At 41.3% G+C, this 14,600-nt stretch overlaps 1 pseudogene; it reads left to right on the top strand.

Moving 5' to 3' along the window:
• The first annotated feature begins 13,447 nt into the window (after nt 1-13,447).
• On the top strand, nt 13,448-14,378 carry LOC143849908 (putative aquaporin PIP2-8 pseudogene; annotated as a pseudogene).
• The last annotated feature ends 222 nt before the right edge of the window (nt 14,379-14,600 follow it).

Below are 14,600 nucleotides of genomic sequence, written 5' to 3'. Positions count from 1 at the left end.
ATGCACTCAACCCTGGGAATATAGGACGGTATTAAGGCTCCTGCATCACAATTCCATAACCGGAATATGCACTCAACCCTGGGAATATAGGACGGTGCTGATAGAGAGTAAGAACAACTCCTAAGCTCCCTCCTAGGTGGCAACTCTATCCAGCCTCCCATGGGATCCAATTTGTCGGATTCCATGGGAAAACTAGAACTAAAGAAAAATCTAGGCCCATCCAGAAACACCGAAACAAATAGAACTCAGAAGACAAATGGAACTTTAATCAATTGGGCAATCCATACGGACGTGAGCATCGTCGCCCTCATCATCGACAGCGTCAGCTGCGCAGTCCAGGCGGGTGCTCACATCTGGCTACTCTGCTAGGGCCCAGATTTCTAACTTGAATGAAATGTGAAAAGAATGCTAAAAATGGGAGCATAAGTGAGGGATGCTAACCTCATACACTTGCTCATATGATAACGCTTACACATTCCAGAGGCAGGTAGCCCCCATACTATTAAAGGATAGAACCCATCCTTGTGCATAAAAAAGGACGATCTCGCAAGAACGGGTCTGAGGGAAACATCCCTAGCAATTTTAAGGATGATCCCAAGGTTCTAGGAAACTGTTTAGCCCGTGACCTCGTACGAGCCCTCAAACGAGGACACATACACATCTCTGAGGCAAGTAACCCCTAAAAACCTTCCAAGAAAGTGTTTAATGATGCGTATTTCTCCATAAAACGACAAGGGAATTAAACCCTGAATCATGCAACAAATCAATTCTTCTTCGCTTGTGCTAAAACCAAGGTTTTAAATTTTGGTTTCGGTAACCATTTCCGACCCCACCGAAATCCGAAATTTCAGCGAAATCTGAAATTTCCGTCCGAAATTTGGTATTTCATGTCTAAATTTCGACTGAAATTTTGTAATTTCGAGAAATTCCAAATTTCGGGAAATTTCAGTTTCGGTCCCCATCGAAATCCTAAATTTTGGCAAAATTTCCGAAAAAAAAAACATTTTCTCGACCGAAATTCCAAAATTTTGGCCGAAATTTAATATTTCGCGAAATTCCAAATTTCGAGAAATTTCGATTTCGGTAGGCCAAAATTTAAAACCATGGCTAAAACTCCTTGGGCCCGCCTTATCAAATTGCATACAAGCACACTTTTTGGTTTCATTTTGCATTTGCATCTGGTCCCTTTCTACCTCTGAGATCCACTTACTGCTTGTTGGAAGTTTAATCTTGACCACTTGATCTTGATCATCTATCCACTTGACTTTCTTGGCTTGGAAGACAAGACTTGACCACAATGGAAATCTCCTTTGTGGCATTTAATGGCCTAGGGACTATGTTTTGTGTTTTGGAATTGTGCTAATCATTTACTTTTCATGTAATAGTGTGTTAGTGGTGCTTAGGAAAGCTAATAGTAATTAAGGAAAGTTAATTTCGGATTTGTAATGAGGGCTAAGATTTAGACCTTGTATCTTCTTCATTTGTAAGTTCTTTTAGTGAAATTTGAAGGGTTTTGAGTAGTATAACAACTTGGGTTACTTTCTTTGTGTGTTTGACATCAAGAGAACAATCTTCTTCTCTTGAAACTCATCTTCTCCCTCCAACCTCGTTGGTTTCATTCCAACAAAGTGGTATCAAAGTGTAGGTTGAAAGTTGATCATGGCTTCCAATATGTTGAAACCTCAACTTCCTCGATTCAATGGCAAGAACTACAATCAATGGAGCATTCAAATGAAGGTGTTGTATGGATCTCAAGATCTATGGGATATTGTTGAGACCGACATTGAAGAACCGGAGGATCAGGCGGCTCTCACTCCACAACAACTCAATGAGTTGAAAGACAACCGGAAGAAAAACAAGAAGGCTTTGTTCTTTATATATCAAGTGGTGGATGAAGTCATCTTTGAACGAATTTCATCGGTGACTACGGCAAAAGAAGCATGGGATACACTCTATATATCATACAAAGGAGAAGACAAAGTAAAGTTGGTAAGATTACAAACCTTTAGATGTGAGTTTGATGCATTAAGGATGAAAGATTCGGAATTAGTTGAAGATTTTACAATCATGTTATTTCTCTTGTGAATCAATTGAGAATAAATGGTGAAGATATTCAAGATCGAAGGATTGTAGAGAAAATACTTAAAAGTTTGACTCGAAAATTTGAGTATATTGTTGTTGCGATTGAAGAATCTAAGGATTTAACTACTTTATCCTTAGAAAGTTTATTGGGATCGCTGCAATCCCATGAACTACGAATGAAGCAATTTGATTCTTCTCCTCTAGAACAAGCTTTTCAAACTCAAGTCTCTTTTAGGGGTGACTCTAGAGGAAGAGGAAGAGGAAAAAATTCTTTTCGTGGAAGAGGGAGAAATGGTGGAGAAAGAAATCAAGAATATGAAAAAGATGAAAGTGGTTCTTCTACAAGAGGAAGAGGGAGAGGAAGACCTCTATCCCAAATTCAATACTATCATTGTCAAAAGTTTGGTCATACCATAAGGTATTGTAGAAAGAAGATTGTGGAAGAAAGCAAGAAATACTCCACCTTCATGCATGAGAAAGAAGAAAGTAAAGAAGAAGACACACTTTTCTTGCTTGTAATGGGCAAGAAGTGGCTCTTGAAGAGACGTGGTATCTTAATAGTGGTTGTAGTAACCACATGACCGGCAACGAAGGCGTATTTGTAAAGTTGGATGAATCTCTCCAAAGTGAAGTTCGAATGGGTAATGAAAAGAGGCTTTCCGTAAGGGGAAGTGGTGATATTCTTGTGTGGGACCCGAACCCGCGAGAGGGGGTGTGGGGCGCGAGCCGCCACGCGCTCTCTCTTGGTCTCTCGTACCCACGCGATTGGCGTGTGCATTTTATTTGAATTCGTCTTTCCTGTGAACTTAGGATCACTAAGGCAATCCGAATTCCACACGAAAGAGACTGACAGAGTCGCCACCTAGATGTGGGATCTAGGACCCATCATTAACCAGAAATCTAGACTCGCTACCTGGTTACAAGAATGGAAGGTATGGGGAGTTATCCACCACATGCACCATTCCTGCCCGATAATCGGTTTTCGATTACAAAAGCTAACTCTTTTAAATTTATTTTAAATGGCTCATTCAACTCTATGTTAATGTGCGAACTAAGTGACATGCATCCTATGATCTAATTTCAATGTGAATCCTAAATGTGTATCTTGATTTATTAATTTGTCTGGATTCAATCTAAGTGAAAGTTCTCCTAGAATTCTAATTTCATGGAAAATCCTAAGTGATTTAATTAAGCGTTTACAAGAAAATTAATATACAAACACCACAATTTGTTGTGGTGCCGACTCGCGGTTGGTATGCCATCAGACATCCAAGCTGCCTACATACCCAAGCCTCAGTGGGATCAGAGTCGACGTAGTTCGGTGCACCTAAGCTAAGCTACTTATGCCTAACTCAACTAAGACACCGATCTAGACTGGTTTGACTGTTTCAACAGTTTTAAGAGGAATTATTTAATTCAAGTTGAGGATTTTATTATCTTAGGATTTCATCTAAGATGCTATATGATTCTTATCTAAATGCAAGTTGTCCCTTAGACTAATGCAGGTTTGCCTACATCCTAGTTTACTAGACTTGTCCTAGGGAAAGATCGGGTGACTAGTGTAACTAGACCTATGGTACGGTTGCTATCCATAGCAAGCGTCCGTGATGAGGCTGGACTCCTAACTCTAGGACTCCCTAAAACCTAAGACTCCCTAAAACTTAGGACACGACATGACGTAAGTGTTCCTAAATTGGGCTCTAATGGTTCTTACGATGGAAACCGCGATCCAACGGTTCGGAAAGACACAAGACAAAACGATTTAAATTCTCGAGGTTAATGAATTTCAGATTTCAAGGATTTTCAGTTTATGGACACTTAAGGATTACCAATGGCTCTAGGGTTTACCAATTTCGGCCCAGAATAGCATCCAAGGAAGGGAATCGTGCGGTCTTTCCTTGCGCAATTTAATACTTAGGTTATAACACCTTATTGCCTGGCATATCTCAGGATTTTCGTGGACAGTAACCTCGGAGCCAACAACGTGCTATAGCTTAAATATTCAAATTGTCAAAAATCGGTTGCAATTGGGATACGATTATGGATGCACTGGCCATTTTTCCAGGGAAATCTAAAGATCCTAAGATTTCTGTTTCAATAGATTAAGGAATTAATATGTGACAGAGATTTAAGGTTCTTTAGAGATTTTCAGATGATTTTCGATTAATTTTGGATTTTCAATGAATTTTATCAATTTTAAAGATATGAATGATTTTACAAGTGAAACTGTTGCAAACGAATTCGAAATGAGTTAAAACTTTTACAGCAGCAAGATATGATGAGATGTAGCTTACTGAAAGATTTTTACAGATTTTTACAATAAACTCATATTTAATTTTGATTTAACAATTAATTGATCAGATTGCAAAAATAACACAGAAACTGCTAGAAATAGGAATCTAAATTCATGGAAATTTCTACAGAAATGATATATGAATAAAAATTGCATTATGTGAGAATTTCATGAATTTTAAAGACTATTTACTACCAATTTCGGATTTTTCAATTTTCAGACCAGATTATGAATTAACACTACATCCCATATGAAAACCGATCCAAATCACTTGAAAATTTTACAGAAACAAGATATATGAAATCAAAGACTACTGTAAAAATTTTGTGAATTTTAGCTGTGATCACATGTCAGTAACAATTCTCCCAAAATCTATTAATTTTCAAAGAAAGAATAAAATAATATACCAAACGAAATCCAAAAATCTTTAAAAATTAATGGTAGAAAGTATTAGTACCATATTAGTTTTCCACGAAATTTCATTAATTTTGGAATCTGTTTAGTATATAATTTATTTTTCTTCGTCAAAAAGATGTTTTTTGAAGGGTTTTCACGATTTTCGGAAAAATAAAAATTCGGAAATATTTCGAGAACAGTGTACCTACCTGTGGTGGAGATCTCCGCCGAATCTGAGAGCCGAAGAAATCCGAAAATCCGGCCGACGTGCGATCCGCTCCGCTTCCTTCTTTGTTTTTATATTTTCCTCTCTCTCTTTCTCTCTTATTTTCTCTCCCTCTCTTATTTTCTTTCTTCCCTTTTTCTTCTTCCTCTCATCACCTTTCTTTATATAGTGAAAAACTTAGTGGAGAGGTGGAAATAAACAATGAGAATGGTGGGTGTGGTGGAGAAATAAACAATGAGAATGGTGGGTGTGGTGGAGAATAATGGAATATATAATGGTAATGGTGGGAATGGTGGTGGGAATAATGGAATATATAATGATAATGGAGATAATGGTGTTATTTTAAAGGGAAAAATGAAGTTAGTGGAAATGGTAGAGAAAGTTAAGTCATGCTAATGGTGAGTCCCACTTTGGGGGTTCCGCAAGTAATGGGTCCTGCCAATATTGGGTCCTGTTTGGTGGGTCCAATGTGGGCCCCCCCGGTTGATTCGAATTTAAACAAATGTTCAATGCGGGCCCACCAAACGGGTCTAAATTTAATCAAAATGCATCATGCGGCCCCACCAAATGGGTCCAACTTCTTTCTTGCTCGGATTCTTATGAATAATCTTTCTCAACATTTAGCGGAAAAATGCGAAACACGATGGAAACGACCAAAAATATTTAGAAATGTAACAAACGGACGCGGGAAGGAAAGACATTGGAAAACCGATGGAAAAACCCTAATTTCTTAAGGCAGAGCAAAATGGGGTGTCTACACGCCCAGGCATAACGAACTTGGGTCCGGTCAAAATGGGGTGTCTACAGAGAGCCGTCGATCTTCCTCGGCAAATCGTTTTTCTAAAGATTTAGCAAATCGGTGATCCAAATGAACCAACCGATTCAATCAATTTTGGATCAACGACCAAAACTATTAAACCATGACATCTACACCAATTAAGATTTTTTATTTTTTATTTTATTTTTGTTAGAGACGACGAAATACTAACTTCTTTGCTGATTAAGGCGGGGAAAAATGGGGTGTCCACAGATGCCCCTCTTTGGCAGAGGGTGCTTTTCACACGAATGCCAAAGCCAAAAAGGACAACGCATTTTGACCTGCCCCGAAAAGAAGGAAATGATTTTGTGAAGATTAATTTCATGAAATGAATGCCTCGGGGAACTTTGGAAAGGAATGCCTCGGGGAACTTTGGAAAGGATGCCATAGGGGACTTTGGAAATGATGCCTTGGGAAGGCGGTTGAATACAGCTTGTCTGCGAAATTGGCCTGTCTGCGAAATTGACCTGTCTGCGAATGAGACGCGGCCAGCGAGACTGAGGGTCAGTGTGGGAATCAATAACGACTGGCCTTGATGGCCGGACGAAAATAGCTTGTCTGCGAAATTGGCCTGTCTGGGAAATTGACCTGTCTGCGAATGAGACGCGGCCAGCGAGACTGAGGGTCAGCGAGACGGGAGCTAAGGAAAATTTGATTTGTCTGCGAGATTGACCTATCCGCGAAGTTGACCTGTCTGCGAATGAGACACTGCCAGCGGGACTGGAGGTCAGCGAAATGGGAATCAATAACGACTGGCCTTGATGGCCGGATGAAAATAGCTTGTCTGTGAAATTGGCCTGTCTGCGAAATTGACCTGTCTGCGAATGAGACGCGGCCAGCGAGACTGAGGGTCGGCGAGACGGGAGCTAAGGAAAATTTGATTTGTCTGCGAGATTGACCTGTCTGCGAAATTGACCTGTCTGCGAATGAGACGCGGCCAGCGAGACTGAGGGTCAACGAAACGGGAATCAAAGAAGACTGGCCTTGATGGCCAGACGAAAATAGCTTGTCTGCGAAATTGGCCTGTCTGCGAAATTGACCTGTCTGTGAATGAGACGCGGCCAGCGAGACGGGAGCTAAGGAAAATTTGATTTGTCTGCGAGATTGACCTGTCTGCGAATGAGACGCGGCCAGCGAGACTGAGGGTCAGCGAAACGGGAATCAAAGAAGACTGGCCTTGATGGCCGGACGAAAATAGCTTGTCTGCGAAATTGGCCTGTCTGCGAAATTGACCTGTCTGCGAATGAGACGCGGCTAGCGAGACTGAGGGTCAGTGAGACGGGAGCTAAGGAAAATTTGATTTGTCTGCGAGATTGACCTGTCTGCGAAATTGACCTGTCTGCGAATGAGATGCGGCCAGCGAGACTGAGGGTCAGCGAAACGGGAATCAAAGAAGACTGGCCTTGATGGCCGGACAAAAATAGCTTGTCTGCGAAATTGGCCTGTTTGCGAAATTGACCTGTCTGCGAATGAGACGCGGCAAGCGAGACTGAGGGTCAGCGAAACGGGAGCTAAGGAAGATTTGATTTGTCTGCGAGATTGACCTGTCCGCGAAGTTGACCTGTCTGCGAATGAGACACTGCCAGCGGGACTGGAGGTCGGCGAGACGGGAATCAAAGAAGATATGATTTGTGTAGATTCGAATTGAGAATAGGATTTTGACTGATTCCATTGGGGATTGATTGATCATCTCTTGCCGAGAAAATGGGAGTGTGAGTTCCTTGTTGAGGACTTGACTCACATGATTTGCTGGGATTTTGGGTATTGACCCTTTTTGAAAGAATTGGATTCTGCTGGGAGCTGAATGCTTTGAGCAGTTGACAACGGACTCTCTGGGAGGTAGATGTTAGACTCCCTTGGGGAACTGGTTTTGCTGGGAGTTTAGAGGTTTGGCTCGAGATGTGCTTGTACCCCTCTTATCTCAACTTGCTGGAGACATTGGCACTGATTGCCTTGTGTGCTTGACATCTTTTATGACGCAAGTCATAAAAGATGCCCCTAGTGTACTAGTGCTTCCATGACGAGAGTCTTAGGGAGGTAAAACAATGGCGGTTGAAGAAAAGATGCTTCTTTCTGTGAAGGCTTGAAGTTGCAGGTTTTTTTTTTTTTTTTTTTGAAGAGAGTAGGACAATCACCATGATGGCTGAGTCTGAGAATCTCATCTTTGCATTGCTCACTTCTGGAGGCTTAAGGATTTTGGTAGGTTTGAGTATGATGCCTCTTGCCCCTTCTGACACCTAAACAAGGACTAACTCCGATGATTTTGTTTTTTTTTTTTTTTGAATTTTGGATTTTTTTTTTTGAACTCAATGAAATCGGGGATATTATAGATCGTGCCCAGTAAAGATATTGGAAACCAAGACTTTGGCAAATGATGAGACGACCAACCTTATGAACGAAGAACCATTAGTAACCAGAATGGATTAGGAACACTTTTATGAAACTTCAACAAGATTTTTCTCAAAGAGACTGCTGGTCTTGTCTTCTGGGGATTTTGATAACTGAAACTTTGAACAAGACATTTGAGATTGGTAATTTAGAACAACGCCTCTCTTGGGTATTAACATGGAAAAGCGGAATCTGCTTCTTGACAGGTGTTTAGATAAACATTTCTTGACCAGGATAACTAACCGGAAGGAAATTCTGAATTTTAATGGTTCATCTTTCTGAGAAATTGGCTCAACCACCATTGCATCTGAGGTTCTTCCAAGCTTAAGGTGCCTTCCTGGGGTATGATCTTTTTACGGAAGCTGGGCTTTCTGATGTTTCTACTTATGAATTTTTCTGAGCTGATCTTCTTTGAAATGAAGTGGTTTGACTAAATTCTCGAGCTCTTTCAGGTACAATTGAAGGGAGCTGCCTAGGCCGGGCCTCCTTCACCAAGACTGTTACATCATTTGGACATAGGAACGACGATTGACTCTTTCTAAAGAGAAAACTTAGATGAAAGGCACTACTCAAAGGATTGAGCAGCTCTGAAGGAGTGAACTTAGAATGACAAAGATTGACTTACTATACTGACAGACACAGTAATGCTTCTGACTTAGTTAACGTTTTATTTGGTAAGTCTATCATTTCGAGGAATTTTTTTTTTTTTTTTTTGAAATCGTAAACACTGGACTTCTTCCTTGAAATAGTAATGCCTCAAGAATTTAATTACGACCCCTAAGATTGCTTAGCTTCAATGCCCCCAGTTTTGAGGATATCACTTGAATTTGCTTGAACTTCAGTTGATCTTCAGTCTTGATACCGGCTGTAGCCTTCTTATACTGATTCTCTTACCATGACCAAGTCACCTCTTCAGGGTTTTTAACTTGGCGGACCGCGCTAGCCTTAACTTTTGCCTGAACCACCTTTCTAGGTTTTCGATCCAGCAGGCTATCCCCTTAGCTTTTGCCTAAGCCGCCCTTTCGGGTTTTCAACTTAGCAGGGGAATGATCTTAAATTTTGCCTACACCGCCCTTTCACGTTTTCAGTCTAGCAGATCTTCAAACTCCGTTCTTTTTCTTATTCATTATTTTTTTTAATTGTGTCTCGGGACCTAGCTCATTAGTTCTGAACACCAGAAGGATTTTATAGGTAAGATAGGGCTTTTCAAAGAATGGTTTAAGGCTCAACAAAGATTTCGACCGAACCTGTGAACAGGTTGCCTACATATCCCAAGGTAGGAATCAGGTCGTGTGTAGTTCAGGGCGAATGACCCTAGTTTGAAGATAAATTGTTTGAAGGTTAATTGATTTTTTCCTTTTTTCTTTTCTTTCTGGAATAATTAACTTCTCTTCTTTTGGAACTTGTCCATCTTTTTTTCTTTTTTTTTTTGAAAGGATTGAATTTTATTTTTTTTTGAATCGACCGAACTCGGTTCAACCGAGTTGCCTACGTACCCCAGTATAGGGATCAGGTCTCGCGTAGTTCGGGGCGAATGCCCCGAGTTTGATGGGTTTTCAAGAAAATTTGATTCAGGCTCGAAGGGTTTGCAAACCGGTATTCTTTCGACATTGGGTTCTGATTTTGGGATTTATTCGGCCAAAGGAGGCCTTCCGATGTTCAAATTGGGAATCGATCTAGGTTACTAGGGTCCCTCTGGTACTGATTATTTATTTCTTTTTTTTTTACGGAGTTTGACGGCATTTACAGGTAAGAGATAATGGATCTTCTTCTTCCAAGATTCTAATACGTGCTTTCGACTTTCATAGAGCAAAACATGTTCTTTGACATCCTCCATCTATGGATTCGTACTCTTGATATCTGATGATCACTTTTCAATGCTTGCTCTTGAACTTCTTATCTTGAATTTGTTGGCTTTATGTTATGAATTTGAGAACCAAGGTCATTGATTGGAAATATGAAAGTTGTTTCCACTCTATGCCCCTTGTATAGCATATGTCTCCTCACTTTCTTCATTTTCTTTGAGCTTTCCATCTATGTCTTGCCCCTGGTATCGGTCGTAGCTTTTCTAGGCAATCTTCTTATTCTTGAAATAATTTTATCAATTCTTCACACTCTTCAGAGGGTAATGTATTTTCAATCGGCATTCACTAAATCAAAGTTTCAGTGCCAGTGTTTACCACTTCAATTTTATCTTTGAAAAGCTGGGATCGGCGCTCCTCCTCTTGTTTGAGCATAGGCTGCAACTCGAGAGGAGTTTCGTCGGCATCCTCTTCCTCATTTGAGGAGGGAGTATTATTCTCATTGGTTATTAAAGTTAGAAGCACACGTTGGAATGTATAGAGAAAGCAAGTTTCATTGAATTGAAAAAGACCACATCTGATAAGACTTATCCTAAACAGACTCAGAATTCACGCTCTCGACTCAAAAATAAAAGTAAGAAACGACTCAACTGGACTAGAAATTTATTCAAACTTTTAGAAGACTGCACTTAATAACTGGACTTGACATCATGACTGGACTTAATTAAAATAACAAAAGGACTGAGACTGCTGCAACTGTCTGGCTTTGGAGGCTCGGCGAAAGCAGGCTCATAAATGGTACTTTCAACTTCTGATTCTTTTCGTTGCAACCGGACCTGTGCACCTTTGAACCCTCAGTTATCTAAGCATTGCGATCAGCTGGCGGCAGTACTGCATGATTCAGGTAGGCTAATTTCTTTCATCAATCAACTTTTGGATCCTAAATTTTAAAGCAATGCAATTATCAGTAAGGTGGCCAGGGCCTCTATGGTATTCACAATACTGGTCCACTCTCCAATTTGCTGGTAAAGGATTAGGAGGAGCCCTAATGCCAGGTAGGATAATGTGACCTGAAGCTAACCCTTGCTGCAAAATGACTGATGGCGGAAACGAGAGAGTGGTAAATTCCTTCTTGAGCGCTTGCTTAGGTGTAGCCGTTAACTGATTGTATTTGAATGCCATAGGATTTTGTAGTCCGTGGATATTTTTTGAAGTACAATTGCCCCCGCTATAAGCCCCATGTGTTGTGGCCACTTTGATTTCCTGACTTATGGAGACCGGGCTCAATATATTTCGACCCATCATTGTGCATTGCTGGTTGCGATTATCGCGAGACTGTCTCTTCATTTGCTCAAACCACGGTTTGCGGTCATCAGAAAAGGATGGAGCTTCGCCGCTTGACAAAAGATTTTGAGGGTCGAGGAGCCCCATGTCTATAAGGTCTTGAATATCATATTTCAAGCTGAGGCATTCATCAGTTGCATGACCCTGACGTAAATGATAATCACAAAATTCTTTCATTTGGAAGGCCCCGAGACTGGGAAGAGGATTAGGAACAGGCTCTGATCCCAATAGTGTTATCATTCTTTCCTTGAGCAACCATTTCAAAGCATCAGGTCGCGAGATCGGCAAGTCGGTGAATTCTCTTTTAGGAGTTTCAGATGGCGGCTCTTGGTCGTATTCAAGAACTAAGGGCCAAACAGAATCCTGCTGGTGCTGAGAGACAGAGTTTCTGGTAACAACATCTTGGGCTTTGGTATTTTTATCAGCAAATGTTCAGAGCCTTGGGACTGACAATACCAGGTTTGCATTTGTTGCTTCATCTGATGAACTTCTTCTGTTAACGCAGCCACTTGTCTAGAGAGGTTCACAATTAGTTCTTCCGAACCCATAACCATGGAGAGGTTCGGATTTTTGCCCTTAGAAACAGCAGTGGTTGGACTCAATTTCTCAGTAAGTCGAGCTTTGATGAATTGATTTTCTTCCTTCAATTCCTTCATCTGTTGGACAAGCTGGGCCAGCGTTTCTTTGACATGAAAGAGTTGGAAATTTTTTATTGAATCCGCCATAGGTAGGAAAAAGAGGATTGGAGACGCTTCCAAAGAAAATGGGGAATTAGCTTCCTTACTGACCACGAATAGATTCAAATCCAAGAAGCTTTCTTGGATTTTCAGCTGTGAACAGTCCTGACATGGAAACAATAAGAACGGTATATGAGCTTGACATTCAAGGAGTGTTCATTCTCAATGACTGAAACAAAGATTACACATTTAAGCAAGTAGTTGGGACAATAGAATGAATCCTAGAGGACCAAGACATGACAATGATGACTGATTCGCATAGGGGAATGCCCCTAGTTCAAGGATTATGAGAGTGAACTCTGAAGGACTTAGCAAAATATTCTTGAAAAAGGTTGCCCCTGGAGTAAGAAAAGACTAAGGGTACAAGTACAATCAGATCATCAAGATCAGGCATGATCAGATCATGAGATTGCATAATCGAAAGATTGTGAGATTCCGCTCCTGCCAGTTAGGGGATGGCATGACGATACGATCGAATCGTATGACAGAAGAATGAAAGACGCACGATCAAGAGATTAAATGAGAGAGCATAAGATTGCTTTCAACGGATAGATCATGAATGACTAATCCTATGAGATCTTTGGAAATGATGGGATTTATATTCTAACCCCAAAGGGAAAGTTTTTTTTTTAATCTCGCACATTTTAACAGTGTTACCTGAAGGCATCAACCCTAATCCTAATCTAGCAGAGTGGAGAGAGGATCTCGACTCATGACTTTGTTCGTGTATCTAAGGACCGATCGTAGCCATTGGAAGATGGACCACGGCCTAATCTAGACACAAATGGATCACCTGTGGACACCCCATTTTGCTCCGCTTTAATCAACAAAGAAGTTAGTTTGTCGTTGACGGGTTCTAGTGTTTTCCATTCCCGTGTCTGTCCCTTATGCTTTTTCAATCTTTTCAATCATTTCCGCCATGTTTCGCATTTTTTCCGTTGAGTGTTGAGAGTGGTTATTCGTGAGAATCCGAGCAAGAGAGAATTTGGATCCGTTTGGTGGGCCCGCCTTGAGCATTGGTTTAGATTTGGATCAAACAGGGGGGCCCACATTATCATCTTTCTTAAAACTTAGGTCAAGCAATGGAACCATACATTTTTCCATGAAAAATGCATTTCGGTTTTAAACATTGAAACATTAATGAGAAGGTGCCCATGGTGCCATGGGATGGGGCCTACCATGTGCTCAACATGATGTGTACTCATTATCATGTTTGTAAAGCATTAGACAAATTAGAATGGGCTATCATGGTGCCATGGGATGGGGCCTACCATGTGCTCAACATGATGTGTACTCATCATCATGTTTGGGGCTACATGGTGTGAAGTTAAAACGAGGGACTGATTCTCGTTGGAGTGGGAGGAGAAAAAAAAAAAAAAACCCACTACCCACATCTCGACCATCAGCCACCCTCACTCTACACCTCTTTAGCAGTGCAAAAACACAGAGAGAGAAAATATGTCTAAGGAAGTGAGTGTAGAAGCCCCTCATGGAAAAGACTATGTCGACCCACCTCCAGCTCCATTATTCGACATGGGAGAGCTGAAGCTTTGGTCATTTTACAGAGCTCTAATCGCCGAATTCATCGCCACTTTACTCTTTCTCTACGTCACAATCGCCACAGTAATCGGCCACAAGAAGCAAGCTGACGTATGTGGTGGCGTAGGCCTCCTAGGAATCGCCTGGGCTTTTGGTGGAATGATTTTCATTCTCGTTTACTGCACTGCCGGAATCTCAGGTGGACATATCAACCCAGCGGTGACTTTTGGTCTGTTCCTAGCACGGAAGGTTTCCTTGCTCCGAGCAGTTTCCTACATGGTTTTCCAGTGTTTGGGAGCCATATGTGGTGTGGGTTTGGTGAAGGCTAGCATCCTTACAACTCTCTAGGCGGTGGGGCCAACGAAGTTGCACCTGGATATTCAAAGGGAGCGGCTATTGGTGCTGAAATTATTGGGACTTTTGTTCTCGTTTACAATGTTTTCTCTGCTACTGATCCAAAGAGAAGTGCTCGTGATTCTCATGTTCCAGTTTTGGCTCCTTTACCTATTGGGTTTGCTGTTTTCATGGTGCATTTGGCTACCATTCCCATTACTGGAACTGGTATCAACCCTGCTAGGAGTTTTGGAGCTGCTGTTATTTACAACCAAGACAAAGCCTGGGATGATCAGTGGATATTCTGGGTTGGACCCTTCGTTGGAGCTCTAGCTGCAGCTCCATACCATCAATATATTCTGAGAGCTGCAGCTATAACTATCTCTCTCTCGCTCTCACTCTCTAAATCTCTCTCTCTCTCTCGGTCTCTCTCTCTTGATATACTCTTTCTCTCACTCCCCTCTCACCTCCCATCCCTTGATCAAGAACAGCCTATAAAAAAAGAAGATAAAAAGAGCATAGGAGGGAGGGGAGGAGAGGGAAGACTCTGTTTTCTCTATCTCTCTCTCGCTCTCCCTCTCTGTTCTCTCCCTCTCCCTCATTCTTCCCTCCCCATTACTCACTCTCTGTGTTCCTCTTCTCT

Source organism: Tasmannia lanceolata, unplaced genomic scaffold (assembly GCF_043159265.1).
Source record: "Tasmannia lanceolata isolate RefF3 unplaced genomic scaffold, GAP_Taslan_0.1 ptg000018l, whole genome shotgun sequence".
NCBI lineage: Eukaryota > Viridiplantae > Streptophyta > Magnoliopsida > Canellales > Winteraceae > Tasmannia > Tasmannia lanceolata.
The sequence above is the reverse complement of the archived record's forward strand: the minus strand, read 5'-3'. Positions and strand labels throughout refer to the sequence as shown.